We start from the raw sequence: 15,530 nt of genomic DNA, 5'->3' as shown, positions 1-15,530 counted from the left end.
CAAAGTGTCGTGTTTGTGGCCAGAACGTATCTCAACCTTTTCCAGTGCGTCACTGTCTCGCGTGTCTCAATCATTTTATAAGCCTAACAAATCAATTAACTCGAGAAGGACGAAGTGTTGTTAATCTTCCCGATCCTACCAGCGTTCTACTTGGCGGAGGCCCGGGAATACGTACGTTAGTTATAACCAGCTTATTAAATCAACCGTCTGATTAATCGAATTTTAAATAATTGATATGTGTGTGGGGAAACGTTACGCTTGTCGGTCGCCTCGATTGGAATATCTTTATAGGTACTCCTTAGCTAGTTGCGTTCGTGAAACCAGCTTTGTGAATCCTACGGCAAAAGAGCGTCTTTGCAAAGAATGCATCGCTAGCGAACCGATTGAATATAAAAGTTTATTCGTAGTTTTAAATGATAGGCATTACGCATCCGTCGGGCGTCGCCGCCCAAGATTACATTGCATTATTTGCCATCGCTACCTCGCGTTGATTCAACCGATTTCCGAGTGTCACGAATGCGAAGACAGGTACCTTAATTATATGCAAAATCTCGCTGAAAACGGAGAAAGTTTTTATAATCAGCGAGACCCAATGTTACTCTCTTAAATTTTCGGTCAACATATACTTGATGCATTCTAATGGTATTAAGCGATTCTTTCATTTCAAATGCGTTATAATAAAACTTAAATAATTACACGTCAGTCACAATGGTTGATTACTATTTCTTACTACGTTGCTGTATTATTATCATATTCATTTTCTTGTGGTCTTACTCGGATTCATTATTCGCCTCTATTTAAATTAACTATTCATTAAAATACGGTCCTAATTATTACTATACACGTTGTTTTGCAGAGTCGCAACAAAATATCGATGCGATACTGCTTTCCTTAAGATTTATTATTTAAATTTATTATTCATTAGAATACGGTCCTAATTATTGTTCATACACGTTGTTCGCGTAAGGAGCAACAAAATATCAATGCGATACTGCTTCCCTTACGATCTCTCATTCAATTTCGCTATCCATTAGAAAGGGATTTTGGTTACGATTTTTATATTAATCACAACATTTGTGTTTCACGTTCTTTTCTGATCTTTTACTTTTTCATTGGTTCGTGAATCTTACCGATTGAGTCTCGCGTAAAGGTGCGAACACTACGTGTTACCGCTGTTGTAATGTAAGGTTCCAATTAAAGAATAAAACTTTTATTTCTGAATGATACAATAGTATGATCTTATTTCTTAAACCGCCAGTATGCTAATGACGCCGGCTCGATTCATTATCGGTAAGTATGCGGAGTCTAAATGACTCATACGTGCGCGCCATGCGCAGTAGCGGGTGAGAGCGTCGACGGTTGACCGACACCGCCACCGCGCCGGGACGTGACAGGTGACATTGTCGGTAAATTTTCAAACATTTTTTTTATTTTTTGGTTTAAATTTGACCAACTGCCGAAAGATTAGCATATGTACTTTATTTACACCAAAGGATTTGTAATTCTATTAAAGCAATAAAAAACGCCACTCTTTTTAGAAAATTGAAGTTTCGGTCGGTAACAATATGACTTCAGCATCCTCTTAAATGTATGGGATAAATTACTGATGATGTCACATAATATTCGCCGCACATATATTGGCAGATTTGTTCTAATGGTTCTATTGTAATTACTAATGTGTTTTACACTTTTAATTCGTCCACGGTTAAGCAATAATTATTGTATTTATTTTTTCGCGTTTCTGAAAATAATGATTAATGTAACATGTTGCTCTATTATTAATAAATGTTTTTCAGTAAACCTGTAATGCTTCATTAATAAATACATCTTTATTTGCTGCATTTTAATGCAAAATTTACGACAAATCCAAAAAGTTTATACTTTACTTTAATTTCTAATTTTCCTTTTAGCGATCTCATTATTGCATCTAATTCAATACATGTAACATTGTTACTTTTATTTGACAACAATGATTTTGTCAATAGATTCACATAATGATGTACAAAATATAAATGTATGTTGTTGTTTGCTAGTATAATGGTTTTTTACAGTTTTCTCTCCTTTGTATTTTACGGTGAATTTTGTAGAACACAATATACATTTAGCAATGTACGTATCAATTTTAATAAGCCAATTTTTGTATTCTTTTCGATTAAGCCAATTATCTTGAGATTTTGTTAGATACTTCTTTTCAATTTTTTTTGTTTTTGGTTCAAGAGAAGCCATTGCTTTTTATTTATTAATTTTGTAAATCTATTCAATCTGTTTATACATAATATTTTTGTATACAGTCAAGCAAAATTTTATTTTAAAGCTTTACTGTAAAAAATATAAGAAATGAATTTGCATGGCTGTCGAGAAATAACTTAAATATTATTTAAATAGATAAATTTTCATAGGTGGATTTTTATCGGCACATAAATTTAATTAATTAAAAGTTACATAATAAGGTTTTTCTTTAGTTTTTGTAATCAAAATTAATTTTAGCAAATAGATTAACATTAAATATTTTGCTTTAATTTGAATAATATTGTCTAATATAATAATTAATTTTTCGACATATGCAATAATTAATTTTTATAATGAAATTATTTGGAAAATTCTATGAAAAATAATATATATATAATTTATTAATCATAATTATTTATTACTTGGAGTGACAGAAAATGATGAAATAATGTAAAAGTCTACTGAAATTATGTAAAATGTTATGTCGAGTCTATTCCAAACATGAAATACTATATACTATATACTATATACTTGGCATAAGATGTTACCGCATGTTTTGATAGTTGTTAGCTAGATTTTGTAAACGTTAGCGGACGTATCAATATTTACATTCAAATGGAAAGTAGTACGTCTTCTTTCGTCTTCTCTTTTATACTTTTTGACAGAAAGGTTTTGGTATCGTATTCAGTTACACGCGTCCACTTCAAAATGTCTCAAAATGTAAACTGTATTAATAATATATGGAACTTTTATAAAAAATTAAAAAACTTCAGAGCACAGTGCAAGTTCTGCGTTAACACATATATTTATATAACGTGTGGTAGTTTTAAGATGCATATGAAATTAAATCATGAGAACATTTTTAAAAAAGAAGAAAAGAAACAGTTTAAAAACAGATTGATGTGGCCGAGTAAATATATGACACAAATAAGTGATTTCAAAGTAAAATGTAAAGAATGTAATGAAAATTTTAGTGTCTCGATAGAGAAATATTTGGATACGCATATAAAAAGTAAACATCCGGAAAAATTAAAAAATGAACAAGATGATAAAAAACAAAAAGAACGAGATATAATATGGAATCATTATAAAAAGTTGCCCGATTTTAGGGTAACTTGTAAATATTGTGAAAAAAATTACAATTACGTGACGTTAACAAACGTAAAAACGCATTTAAAATCATGCGATCCAAACATTTATAAATATGAAACAAACAAAAAAATAGATAAATTTATAAAATTATATTTTAAATATTTCGATAATACATTTGTACAATTATTTATTATTTATTATTTATTATGTAACGATGCAGCATGCATCGTCACGGCTACGGACCGAACATCGTCCGTAGCCAAAAAGGGCGCATCGCGCGCCGATAAACTTTTCACATAAACACCGACGGTCAATCGCCGGACGGCCCCCCACACCCGACCGTTTTCGAAATTTACCAGGTGGGGGTCCGCCGGCTAAACCGCCGATGCTTGCCGATCCTTCGCCAGTCGGGCGGCAGCCGGGTATAAAAGAGGCCCGGCTGTACGCTTTTCCACCAGATCCCGTTCACTGCTCGCCAGTGAACGTCCTGTTGCGAGAGCACTCGTAATCCTTCGAGAATACTCGAAGTCTATGTCCAGCAGCCTCACGAGCACGAGCATACTCGTGCACCAACCGAGCATACTCGGCCCCAGGAACCGCTTCCACGTTACGGGCACACCCGTATCCTCGCCGAGCATACTCGGCTCTAGACCACGATACGAGAATACTCGTATTCCTGCCGAGCATACTCGGCCGCCAGGAACCGTCCTCCGTTCCTTCGTGCGAGCATACTCGCACGTTACCGAGAATACTCGGTTTCGTTTCCTCGCGTACGAGCATACTCGTATATTACCGAGCACACTCGGTTTCGTTTCCTTGCATACGAGCGCACTCGTATTATAACCGAGCATACTCGGTCTCGTTACCTAAATACGAGCCCACTCGTATATTACCGAGCGCACTCGGCTTCATTCTTACATACGGGCCTACCCGTATACCACCGGGAATACTCGGCTCCACGTTAAAACACCAGCCATTTCGAGACGCGGGCAATACGCGCGTCTTCGCTCCCGTCTTCATCCTTTTAAAATCGGGTCCTCAAATCCGGCAGGCAATCGCGAACTAATCGAATCAACAGCGAACATCGAAATCACCACGCACGCGCCCGAGCATATCGATCAGTCGATCGACCGTCGACGCCGCTCGAACATATCGATCCACGCGCTCGCAGTCGCCTAGAGACAATTGCGGCACCCGCGCTTGCGCCGACACTTGCTCGTCACCGCACGACCACCGTTACACATTGTTCGACACCACCGAGATAAAATTATAACCCGCGTTCAAACAAAGATATTAAACGCTTTGTATCCACGCGGATTTGTATATAGCAGCCCCTTCATCAGTTGAGAAATAAATCTTATTTTATTTTATTCTTTCGCTTTACTCATTTCATCCGAGCATTCTTTTACGTGCCCCCAACCGACCGAACTCCTGACTCCGACGAGTTATTCCGCGTAAAACACCGTACCGTTTCATGGCGCCCGAACAGGGACCAGATAAAGGGGCACGCCAAAAGGATCCACTCGCAATGACCGCGTGGATACAGCAATTAGCGCGCTCCGAAATATCGCGACTCTTGCAAAGCCGCAACGTCGATTGCACCGGCACTTTAGATGACCTCCGACGCCGGTTACGCGAATACGTCCGCGCAAATCCGGGGGATATCGCACCCCCGAAACCCGAGGCATCCGACACCGAGGGCCCCGCGCCCGCCCGCGAAGCTTTAAATATTCCGTCGCTACGGCTCCCCGCCAATTCTTACGACGACGACGATCGAGCGAGTTTCTACTCGACCTCCAACCCCCCGGTCCCCATAGCCAGTCCATTTGATCCGGCAAAAACCATGGACCAGATCCGCAAGTGGGGATGCCATTTTGATGGCAGGGATCCGGCCGCGTTCCTCGAACGACTCGAAGAGCTAAGGGAGGGGTACCACTTCTCCGGGGCCCATCTCCTCCTCGGGTTGCCCGAGATTCTAAAAGGCGAGCCGTTACTATGGTTTCGAAACCGCCGCCACGCGTGGAAAAACGGGGGATTTCCTAGGGGAATTTCGCGGGCATTTTTTACCGCGCCGTTACCAGGCCCGCCTACGACGGGAAGCCACTAGCCGCCGCCAGCTACCGGGCGAAACTTTTAAAAAGTTTTCAACCGCACTGCTCACAATCGCGCGCCGCGCTGGGGGGTTCTCAGAAGCCGAAACGATCGATCTATTAATTGAAAATATGGACCCCGAATACCGTCTCTATATTCGACCGCACGACGCGATCGATTATTACGAGTTATCCGACCGGGCGGAAGAATACGAAGAGCTGATGGAGCAGCGCCGCCAGCGGGACCGAAAGATACCGGAGGACCGGAACGTGGCCGCCGCCGAGTATAGTCGAGAAGACTGTTGCTGGCGATGCAAGCAGCGGGGCCACACCCGGCTGGACTGCAAGCGACCGCCACGCAAATTTTGTTCCCGATGCGGGAAAGACGGCGTTTTTACCCGTGACTGCCATCCGCCGGCGGGAAACGCCACACGGGCCGGGGCAACGGCGGCCGCCGACCGGTCCAATTAGAAATCATTTACCGGCCGCGACCGCACTTAGAGATCTCGTGCTGCGGAAAGATCGTATTGGCCCTCCTCGACTCGGGCTCCGACCGATCGTTTATTAACGACACGCTCGCCGGGTATATCTCCGAGAAGGGCTATCGCTCTCGCTCAATACTCGAACACGTTACGGTAGCTGACGGCGGATCTGCCCCTATCACCAAAAGCTACGAACTGGAAATAGGCCTGGGAGGGAGAAAATTCTCCCACGAGTTCCAGGTCCTACCAGCGCTCGGGAGCGACATGTTGATAGGGGTGGATTTGTGGGCCCACCTGGGAATCGTGCTTCCGCCCCCACCACTACCGACACTCGCACCGATATCCGGCCGTACCGGCACCATTTCAAACGGCCTAACCCCGCGCACCGATTCCGAGACGCGGCAATTACGCGTTTTCCTAGAGCGGGAGCTTGCACTCTTTCAAAACGTCACCGGACCCACCAATCGCGTAGAGCATCACCTCCGACTAACGGACCCGCGGCCAATCAAACAGCGTTACCGCCCCCGCAATCCGGCCATGCAAGGAATCATCAATGAGGCCGTGGAAGAAATGGAACGAGAGGGGGTGATCGAGCCGTCGCAGAGTGCCTGGAGTTCACCGGTCGTAATTGTGAAAAAGAAGGACGGCAAGCCCCGCTTCTGCATAGATTTTCGGAAAGTCAACGCCGTAACCGAACGCGACGCGTACCCTCTCCCTCACATTACGGCCACACTCGACAAATTAAGAGGCGCGAAGTACCTGTCAACACTCGACCTCAGGAGCGGGTACTGGCAAGTGCCACTAACGGCCGTAAGCCGGCCAATCACCGCTTTCACCGTACCCGGGAAGGGGTTGATGCAGTTCCGAGTAATGCCGTTCGGACTGCATTCCGCCCCAGCGACCTTCCAGCGGTTGCTCGACACCGTATTGGGCCCCGCGTTGGAGCCCAACGTGTTCGTCTATCTCGACGACATCATTGTTGCCAGCGCTACATTTAGCGAACACCTACAACATTTAGCTGAAGTATTCCGCCGCCTTCGAGAAGCCAGACTGCGGTTAAATCCAGATAAATGCCACTTCTGCCGGACCGAACTCACATATCTCGGACATGTCATTTCGCGGGAAGGCATTCACACCGATCCCGCAAAGATAAGCGCCGTATCTCAATGGCCGGCTCCTACCACGATTAGAAAGGTACGCCAGTTCCTCGGCATGGCCTCGTGGTACCGCCGGTTCATTAAAGACTTCTCCGCCGTATCCGCACCACTTACAAAGCTAACGCGGAAAAATGCGCGCTGGCAATGGGGACCAGAGGAGGAAAGCGCCTTCAACGCACTTAAAAACGCGCTCATAACCGCGCCCGTGCTCGCTTGCCCCGACTTCCGGCTACCGTTCGTATTACAAACAGACGCAAGCGCGTACGGACTCGGGGCCGTTCTAACGCAAGATTTCGCCGAGGGCGAACGGGTAATAGCGTACGCAAGCCGCACTTTAAATCCGGCCGAGAAGAATTACAGCGCGACAGAATTGGAATGCCTCGCGGTCGTCTGGGGGATCCGCCGGATGCGGGACTACTTGGAAGGATATTCCTTCACGGTGATCACCGACCACCAATCGCTCCGCTGGCTAAAGAGCCTAGAAACCCCCACCGGCCGCCTCGGACGCTGGCTTTTCGAGCTGCAGCAATACAGCTTCGACATCCGGTACCGGCGCGGAACGTTAAATAAAGTTGCCGACGCGCTTTCCCGGGAACCGGAAACCTGCGCCGCCCAGACGGCGAGATGCGCATGGTATGACAACCTCCTGAAGAGGGTAAGAAGGGAGCCTGCGAGCTACCCCGAGTACACCATCCAAGGGGGGAAACTTTACCGCCATCTCCGACACGATTTAGAGTTTCGCGAACACACCGAGCAAGAGCAATGGAAACGCTGTCTCTCTCGCCCCGAACGGGAAGGGGTCATGCGTCGATTCCACGACGAACCGACCGCGGGACATTTAGGCGTAGCAAAAACAATTCACCGCGTGACCAGGCGATACTACTGGCCCGGAATGTTCCGCGATATCGCCCGCTACGTGCGAAATTGCGAAAACTGTCTCGCCCATAAAGCGTACCAAGGTAAGCCTGCCGGACGCGCCCACGCGCACAATGTCACCGCGCCGTGGCAGCAAGTCACGATCGACTTAGTGGGGCCGCTACCACGCTCCACGAACGGCCACTCGTGGCTTTTCGTCTTACAAGACCGGTTCACCAAGTGGGTTGAATTGCAACCCTTGCGCAAGGCCACGAGCGAGGCAATATGTAAAACAGTAGCGGAGCGAATCATATACCGGCACGGTTGCCCCGAACTTATCGTCTCGGACAACGGCCGGCAATTCATATCCCGCCAGTTTAAAGACTTATTAAAGTCATTCGGGATAGCGCACCGCACCACGCCGATCTATACATCGCAATGCAATCCAGTCGAGCGGACCAATAAAACGATAAAGACCATGATCGGACAATTCGTCGGACGCGACCACCGCCAATGGGATCGACACATCCTCGCGCTCCAATACGCATATAACAGCGCATGTCACGACGCGACCGGACTCACGCCCGCGTTCGCCAATTACGGGCGCGAACTGTCACCACCGCATCCCGAAGATCGAACACACCCGCCTGTACCGATTCCGACGACAGCCTGGCGGCGCCACCTGGACGAGGCCCGGGAGCTAATTACTGTCAATCTCGCCAGAGCTTTTCAGAGGCAAGAGCCGTATTACAATATGCGGCGACGGGATTGGCGGCCGAAGATCGGCGCGACAGTGTGGCGCAGAGAACACCCTCTGTCAAACAAGGCCGCAGGCGTGAACGCCAAACTCGCGCCAAAATACGCCGGTCCGTACGTAATAGGCCGAATCGTCACCCCCGTTATCTACGATTTAAAAGATAAGAGGGGACGATGGCTTAAGCACATACATGTGCAGGACCTGAAGCCAGGGAATGGGGAAAATGCCCCTACCAAATAGGCTGACCAGACCACCGTGACGGGGATGCTAGAATATAAGGAGCGTTTCTGAGAATCTCGGCCTAGAAATCTAGAACTCGTTCACGATGGCTAACTCGTGGAACATCCTCGATGAGATCGAGATCTTGCTGGCCGACGAGCCAGCACCGAAACCAGCGCCGAAGCCTGCTCCGAAGCCGTCACCACCGGCACGCGTGATCCCCAAGGTGGGGACCACGATCCAGCGATCCGACCGGCAGCAGCAGAGGAAGGCTGCTTTCTTGGCCTCGCCACCGCCGCCACCACCCAAGGGGCGGAAACGAGGGCCACCAGACCCCGCGTGCACCATCACGCACACGGCGCCGCAGGAACGTAGGCCGACCAGACCGGCGGCCATGCCGACCACCGCACCGCCGGGACCAGCCGTTACCAGCAGACGGCCATCTTGGGCCGTTGAAACTCGGCCGTCAACGGCCGCCGCCGCACCGCCGACATCACCAGCCGCCGCACCATCAGCAGGAAGGGCACCGGATCCGCCACCTTTCATGGTGGAATTCGCGCCAAAGGAATTCGCGGCGATTCCTTACTGGTCCGTTGTAGTCTCGCGTGGCTACAAGTTGCGAACAGCGGACGGACGGCGCTACAAGCTCCGCTTCTCGCGAGACGGGCGGCTTATCAAGAGCCGTCCACAGCCGCCGCAGGCACCCACCCCCGAAAACCGGGGGGTGATGTAACAATGCAGCATGCATCGTCACGGCTACGGACCGAACATCGTCCGTAGCCAAAAAGGGCGCATCGCGCGCCGATAAACTTTTCACATAAACACCGACGGTCAATCGCCGGACGGCCCCCCACACCCGACCGTTTTCGAAATTTACCAGGTGGGGGTCCGCCGGCTAAACCGCCGATGCTTGCCGATCCTTCGCCAGTCGGGCGGCAGCCGGGTATAAAAGAGGCCCGGCTGTACGCTTTTCCACCAGATCCCGTTCACTGCTCGCCAGTGAACGTCCTGTTGCGAGAGCACTCGTAATCCTTCGAGAATACTCGAAGTCTATGTCCAGCAGCCTCACGAGCACGAGCATACTCGTGCACCAACCGAGCATACTCGGCCCCAGGAACCGCTTCCACGTTACGGGCACACCCGTATCCTCGCCGAGCATACTCGGCTCTAGACCACGATACGAGAATACTCGTATTCCTGCCGAGCATACTCGGCCGCCAGGAACCGTCCTCCGTTCCTTCGTGCGAGCATACTCGCACGTTACCGAGAATACTCGGTTTCGTTTCCTCGCGTACGAGCATACTCGTATATTACAGAGCACACTCGGTTTCGTTTCCTTGCATACTAGCGCACTCGTATTATAACCGAGCATACTCGGTCTCGTTAGCTAAATACGAGCCCACGTATATACCGAGCGCACTCGGAACGGGCCTACCCGTATCGGGAATACTCGGCTCCCGTTAAAACACCAGCCATTTCGAGACGCGGGCAATACGCGCGTCTTCGCTCCCGTCTTCATCCTTTTAAAATCGGGTCCTCAAATCCGCAGGCAATCGCGAACTAATCGAATCAACAGCGCATCGAAATCACCACGCACGCGCCCGAGCATATCGATCAGTCGATCGACCGTCGACGCCGCTCGAACATATCGATCCACGCGCTCGCAGTCGCCTAGAGACAATTGCGGCACCCGCGCTTGCGCCGACACTTGCTCGTCACCGCACGACCACCGTTACACATTGTTCGACACCACCGAGATAAAATTATAACCCGCGTTCAAACAAAGATATTAAACGCTTTGTATCCACGCGGATTTGTATATAGCAGCCCCTTCATCAGTTGAGAAATAAATCTTATTTTATTTTATTCTTTCGCTTTACTCATTTCATCCGAGCATTCTTTTACGTGCCCCCAACCGACCGAACTCCTGACTCCGACGAGTTATTCCGCGTAAAACACCGTACCGTTTCAATTATTTGTTTATTATTTATTATTATTTATTTATTATTTATTAAAATCAAAATTATTAAAAAGGAGCGTAAAGAGCCAAAAAGCAAGATGATCGTGCAATAATTTGTTACTTAATTTACATAATCATAAACGTTTCGGTTTGTCATCAAGCCCTTATCAATATAAATAATAAAAATAACAAAAAGGCGCAACGCATTAATTATAAAGAAGTGAGAACATGTTACAGTTTATCAAAAAATGAAGAAAGACGCATCATATTGCTTGTGTAGATTCAAAATTAAAATGATATAAGGCTCATAAGATTTTCAAAATCAAAATTATTAAAAAGGAGTTTATGATTATGTAAATTAAGTAATAAATTATTGCACGATCATCTTGCTTTTTGGCTCTTTACGCTCCTTTTTAATAATTTTGATTTTGAAAATCTTATGAGCCTTATATCATTTTAATTTATTATTTATTATTTATCATTTGCGATGCTAAAATTCTCTCTATTGAAACCAAAAACCATTTGAGTTCGCATTCCACGAAACAACGGAATAATTATAAGTACAAAGAGTGGTCCCGAAAGTATTGGACACAAAAAGATGATTTTAAGGTCAAATGCGACATTTGGGATAAAAATATAAGTGTTTCACTAGAAACTCGTTTAAAAGATCATATCAATAAAAAACATGCGCCATTGGAAGATTTTTAATCTCCAAGATAAATAGATCTTAAACTATGGTAAGTTTAGACGAGTCATTAAGAAACGTTTTAAATATATCAACTCATTTTGGCGTGAAATGCATTATTTGTAATAAAAACGTTTGATTTTTATCTAAAAGTGTAGAAGGCTACTTACGCTAACATTTTAAAAAACATACATTTTAGAGTTTGACTATATAGAAACAAACCAAGAGTCATGATTTTGAAGTACAGTGTAATATTTGTCACAAAAGCATATCTGTTACTGTTTCAGAATTCATTTCAACGAACATATTGAAGATTATTTGGGCAAGTCAACTAAGCTGGATAAAAAAATAACAATAAATTTTATTGTTATTGGTATGTATAATTAATTTTTCATTTTTTTAAATCGCGTTTAATTTATTAAAAATATACAATATAATGACACCAAAAACCAGACAATTTATTTTTTGTTTTTATATGAATATTATAATTGTTTATATAGATTTATCTTCTCCCAAACACTGACAACGGGAATGATGGTAACGGTAGCAGCATCAGTATCCAGCATTATAATCAGCAATAATACCAGCCTTTATTTGGACGATTTTAATCCACTAAAAGATATATACAAAAAAAGTGATATATATAGCCCTGACGTATAATTATTTGTTATAATTAAATGTTTTATGTTTATAAAATTACAAATATGATTATACATCTATGTTTTATAGAAAACAAGTTACATTTTTTAAATTTATTAACTATAATTATAAATTTTATCATGTACTGTTTTAAATTTATAAACTATATTCTTAATTTTATTTACTGAAACAATTTAATGAAATAATCATTGACTTCTCTGTAAAAAGAAAAATATCGACAATTTATACTATAATTTTATTTCAAATATTTAATTTTTACATAATTTTTTTCTATATTTTTACATATGTTTGTATTTTTTTCTAATACAAATTCGTCCGTCACGTCCATCACGTTATCACTCATACTTAATTTGCCATCTTTATTTGCCATGCATTTTAATGAAAATTTTCGACAGATCAAAAAGTTTATACTTTACTCTAATTTTCCTTTTAGCGATCTCATTTTTGCATCTAATTCAATACATGTAACATTGTTACTTTCATTTGACAGCAATGATTTTGTCAATAGATTCACATAATGATGTACAAAATATAAATATATTTTGGATATGAAATAGATTTAAGATTACGCTTTATTTCATATTCTTTTCGACTGACAAAATCCTAAACTACTTTATAACAATCCTCTTTGCCTAATTGTTTAAAATAACTAACTATAATGATGGTTAAGGAGGACACCACTGAAACAGCCCGAAAGGTATAGATATTTTTGGGAATATTTGACAAAGAAAGTATACAATAGATCTTTTTTAAACTTTGACGATATTTTACTGAACATTTTAGAAAATAGAAAAATTTTTTTTAATTAGTAAATCTATGTTTATAAATATAAATAAAAAATTCTATATTTATTTAATTAATTTTATTACTTATTTTAACGAAAGCAAATTGTTTCGTAGAATTGATTACGTATGTGCAACACTTCACCTGCTAATTACAGTAATATTGTAAAACAACTTTATAATTAGATATATTTTATAATTTATGGAGCATAAACAGTACAGTAATTTATATTTTCCTAAAATAATAATCATGTATATTCCTAGTAATAACGTATTTGAAACGTTTTTTGCTGTATCAATGAAATACTACTTGTGGAATAAAAGATTTATTTGTTACTGTAGGGTATCCCATGGAAAGTTGCTGAAACTAATTAGCTATCATTTTTAAAAGCGCGCAGGGAGCAAGAGAAATAAAATATCTTCTAACAAAGAACATTTTGCAGCATTATTTACATATAAACTAAAACCAATATTTTTATTTAAATAAACGTTTATTAAAATATGCCAAATATCGCTAATTTTAATGATATATATTTTCAAAGTGCGCACCGTTAGAATTATAACAAAAATTAAGTCGTTTTCGGAAACTATAACTGTAACTGTAATTTTTGTTGTATAAAGTTTTTTACAGTTTTAAAAAGTGACTTAAATTTCTTTATTATAATTCTAACGGTGCGCACTTCGAAAATATATTAAAATTACGATTAAAATTAGCGATATTTGGCATATTTTAATAAATGTTTATTTAATGTTAAAAATATTGTCTTTAGTTTATATGTAAATAAAACTGCAAAATGTCCTCTGTTAGAAGATTCTTTATTTTCCTAGCTATTTATGTGCGTTTAAAAAGTCAACCAATTAGTTTCAGCAACTTCCCTTGGAACACCCTGTATATTAAGTATAAAATTAATAACGCGCACACTTAGAGTGCTAATTGCGCCTCTCATTATAAGCTGCTAATTTGTGGCACATTGTGACAGAGGAATTCTAATAGTCCAAGGCACATATCAACGTCACTCTCCTTTTTATCCAATGAGACTGTGACTTGTCAGTAGGAATTTCCATTGCTAGAACGAAGTTCGTGCAATGTCCCGTTGTGCTCAGCCATTGAGTTCTATAACATACTGGAGCGAGCCTTTCAGGAGTGGGGATGTCTCCATCGGTCGAAAAAGACAGATAGATTACGTGAGGCTAGTCTTCCTTGTCAGCGTATGTTTTCAGCATAAGCAATAGAACGTAAAAAGAGACAGAAATCCTCACATTGCTATATGTGTCCTTTTCTAAATCGCGGACGCAGTTTTCTTTGTTCGGGATAGGAAGGCTCGCTCCAGTATGTTATAGAACTCAATGTGCTCAGCGTTCTAGTGCGCTCAATAGTTTTATATAAAGGACATATGTAAATTCCATAAGGTAGAATTGCATGGTCAACTTCCGGTAATAGGAAAATCGGTGACATCTCTAAAATAAACAACATTACCTGTCTTATAAATGTAAATAAACTGCAGAACAACTGCACAAAATTGTAATTTGCTTAATGAGCTTTAAAGTGTAGTTTTTTGAAGCATATTTTAGAAATTTTATACTTTAAAATTTAATCTAAAATTAGCAATAATATAATTAGAAACTTATTAATACTTAACGGGTGAATAATTGTTTTGGAAAAGATTCAACGACATATTTTCCGTCCCACCGACAGCCCTCCAGAAAAAGATCATAAATGACACAACCATTCGATGGTTTCTGCATTGGTTTAGAAGATAAAACCTATGATATACAGCACATTTTACATGACATTCACATAGAATTATTCTTATCATTTATCAATTTTCAAACGTAAAATAATTAAAAATTGCTGCAAATCAGCGTACAATGATTTAATAATAATCTAATTAATAATTATTGATTCCACACATTTGCAGATATTTTTTATCAAAGTTATAAAATAGAATTTGCATATAAAGTTTTATTTAATTAATATATTTGATTATTATTTATGTTTAATAAAACTCAAATAGCTGAAAATGTTTTGAAAATCCATTAGTCTTCTCTAATTTAATCCTTCCTATTGTTGTGGGTCCAAAGAACCACAACCAATTATTAATAATAAAATATATATATATTAATAAAATATAAGAAAATATCTATTGCATATCAGATTAAGATATCTAATATTCAGTTTCCGGCTCATGCGAGACACCGGATAAATCGCGCAGCGAAAATTAAAACCTAATTCACTTTTTACGCGACAATGCTGACGAACGATCGAATTTCGTCAGCAAGTTAGATCGTTAAAACTGCAATCAAGTGCAGTTTCACATATATAAAATCGCCGTCGCGAGATCACGACGGCGGGTCTAAAACTATCAGTCACAAGAAACGGACGTATGTCCGTTGGGACCACAAATCTAGAAGAACGCGAATTATAACAATTCGTTAAAAGTGAATAAGAGTAACTTGGGGCTCCGTGATACTACACTAAGGCAAGGATTCCTGACGGAACCTAGATTACATAGAAGTAAGGGAATTTGTAATGAATCAAGAGATCAATAAATATGTGGAAGA

The sequence above is a fragment of the Linepithema humile genome, chromosome 6 (assembly GCF_040581485.1).
Source record: "Linepithema humile isolate Giens D197 chromosome 6, Lhum_UNIL_v1.0, whole genome shotgun sequence".
In the NCBI taxonomy this organism is placed as follows: Eukaryota; Metazoa; Arthropoda; class Insecta; order Hymenoptera; family Formicidae; genus Linepithema; species Linepithema humile.
The sequence above is the reverse complement of the archived record's forward strand: the minus strand, read 5'-3'. Positions refer to the sequence as shown.